General features: G+C 38.0%; 1 protein-coding gene across 2 annotated transcripts in view; it reads right to left on the minus strand.

Annotated features, from left to right (window-relative positions):
- Positions 1-2,739, minus strand: part of LOC106871625 (mucin-5AC) — a 591,942-nt gene that overhangs the window by 67,410 nt on the left and 521,793 nt on the right. The gene's annotated exons all lie outside the window — the stretch shown is intronic.

The raw sequence follows: 2,739 nt of genomic DNA on the forward strand, positions 1-2,739 counted from the left end.
TGCCGGTGCCCCTGAACTGGTTCTTGTGTGGGGTTGTTGTGGGATTTTTGAGCGGGATCGTTGCTGGTGCCCCTGGGCTGGCTCTTGTGCGGGTGACACATGAGGTTTCTCGAGCGAGATGAGCGTGGCCGTTGCCAGTACCGCCTGACTGGCCTTCGTGCGGGTGACACGTAAAAGCACCCACTACACTCTCTGAGTGGTTGGCGTTAGGAAGGGCATCCAGCTGTAGAAACTCTGCCAAATTGGATTGGACCCTGGTGTTGCCATCCGGTTTCACCAGTCCTCAGTCAAATCGTCCAACCCATTAGAATGAAGAGCAGTTGCAACAGCTTAGAGAAGCAACTTCTATGAAGCAGGTTTCAATTATAATCCAGCAGTTCATTATGCAGATGATGCTAGAGTTTCCATTGGTGCAATGAGAACCGAGTGCATACATTGTAAAGCAAGGAAGTGGCCTGGAGAGACACCTGCACTGTGTTGCAGTGGTGGAAAGGTTAAACTCCCTGCAATCCCCCAGCCTCCAGAGCCATTGAAGAAACTATTGTCATCAACTGACCAAGATTCCCAGCACTTCCAAAACAAAATCAGACAATATAACACTACACTACAGATGACATCATTTGGAGCCACAAGAGATTTAACTGAGCCAGGATTCATGCAAACTTTCAAGATCCAAGGTCAGATTTATCATCGAATTGGCTCTCTACTACCTCTGTCAAATGAATCACCAAAATCGGCCTTTCATTGTTTATAATTTGTACCTGTTTTTTTGGTTACGAAATAAGCTGCACAAAACGTGTTTTTGAATTACATGTATTTATTTATATACATATATGAGTTGAAAACTTGATTTTAACATTTCACTTAACGTCTATGTTCCATGCTGGCATGGGTTAGAGAGTTATTAATGTAGAAAGTTGGTATCTCAGTCACTAGCAGTTGAGACCTGCAGAATCTAGACAAGATTTTTACATTTCATTATTCTCTTTAACCCAGACAACTCCGGGTATTTCTGCTAGTATGTGTGTGTGTGTGTGTGTGTGTGTGTGTTTGTATGTATGTGTGTGTGTATGTATATGTATATATATATATATATATATATATATATATATATATACACTCTTTTATTCTTTTACTTGTTTCCGTCATTTGACTGCCACCATGCTGGAGCACCACTGCCTCAATGGATTCCATCTGAGCCATACAAACATGGAAAAGCGAACATCTATCTACCTTTCTATCTATCTATCTATCTATCTATCAATCTATCTATCTACCAACCTACCTTTCTATGTATGTATGTATGTATGGCAGTAGTTCTCAACCAGGGTTCATATGACCACTGGGTTCCATATAAGATTTTTGAGATCCTCAGCAGTACATTAAGATATTAAGGGTTCATAAAACGAAACTGCTTTAGATGCATTTATTGGAAGAAACAACCAGGTTTCTTTCTCTAATGCTTAGCATATTTCAACCTACATAAGTGAAAGAATGAATAATGATACAGGAATTTTGAAAGAAATATCTATGAAACTAATTTTTAAACATCAAGTGGCTATGGAGATTCACCAAAGTAAAATAATAATCAAAAGGATCCATAAGTAGAAAATGGTTGAGATCCCCTTATCTATATCATATATAGATGCACGCTCACACTCACACACACATATCATATATGTATACACACACATTCATACATATATATGCATACATACATAAATACATACACAATCATGCATATGTTATGTGTGTCATGTGTGTGTTATGTAAGTGTGAGTGTGTGAATGTGTCAGCGAGTGTATGTGGAGTGTGTTTGAGTAGGTTCACGAGACATTTAGTCTCGTGAACCTTCTTGACATCTGGGGTGTCCCCCCACCCTGTGATGTCACAGGGAAAAATAAAGCTTTCTATAGATAAGTAAACAAAGACCCATAGAGAAAAAACAAGAACAACCAGTTGTATTTCACAATCAATAGGAAATTTACACACACCTGCTCCACAAAGACTGATTAATAAACCACCACCAACCTACAAGCAAACAAAATAAAAAACAAAATCTTGTACAACAGCCTTAAAGAATATAAAAATATTGTCATTTTGCCCACACCAAAGACTTATAAAAATACTTGTATATAACTAGATTGAATAAAGTAGCTAAATGCCACTCAAAAGGTTTGTAGCCTGGTGTCTATGTTAGAAACCAATTTCATAATTATTATCATCATCATCACCATTATTATTATTACTATAGTAACATGGAGCTGGCAGAATCATTAGCACACTGAGAAAAATGCTTATCGTTCTTTTCATCCATCTTTACATTCCTGAGTTCAAATTCTGTCAAGGTCAACTTTACCTTTCATCTTTTCAGGGTTGATAAGCCAGTTGAGCACTAGGGTTGATGTAATTAACTTACACCTCCACCCACCCCTACAATTGCGGGCTTTGTGTGAAAATCTGAAACCAATATTATTATTATTATCATTATTATTATTATTATCATTATTATTATTATTATTATTATCATTATTAACACATAAGAGGTGCAGCAACATCAAAGGCAGGTTAACTAGCAAGTTAGTTTTTGTTTGTGGCAGATGTTCAGGTGCAATAAAGACTGTAAACAAACAGGAAACAACTTCTATCTCATTCCAGGGTGAAAAACTAGAGGTAGTCGAAGGCTTCCGCTATTTGGGCGACCAGGTTAGTAGTGGGGGTGGGTGCGCTGAAAGTGTA

This window comes from Octopus bimaculoides, chromosome 2, assembly GCF_001194135.2.
Source record: "Octopus bimaculoides isolate UCB-OBI-ISO-001 chromosome 2, ASM119413v2, whole genome shotgun sequence".
In the NCBI taxonomy this organism is placed as follows: Eukaryota; Metazoa; Mollusca; class Cephalopoda; order Octopoda; family Octopodidae; genus Octopus; species Octopus bimaculoides.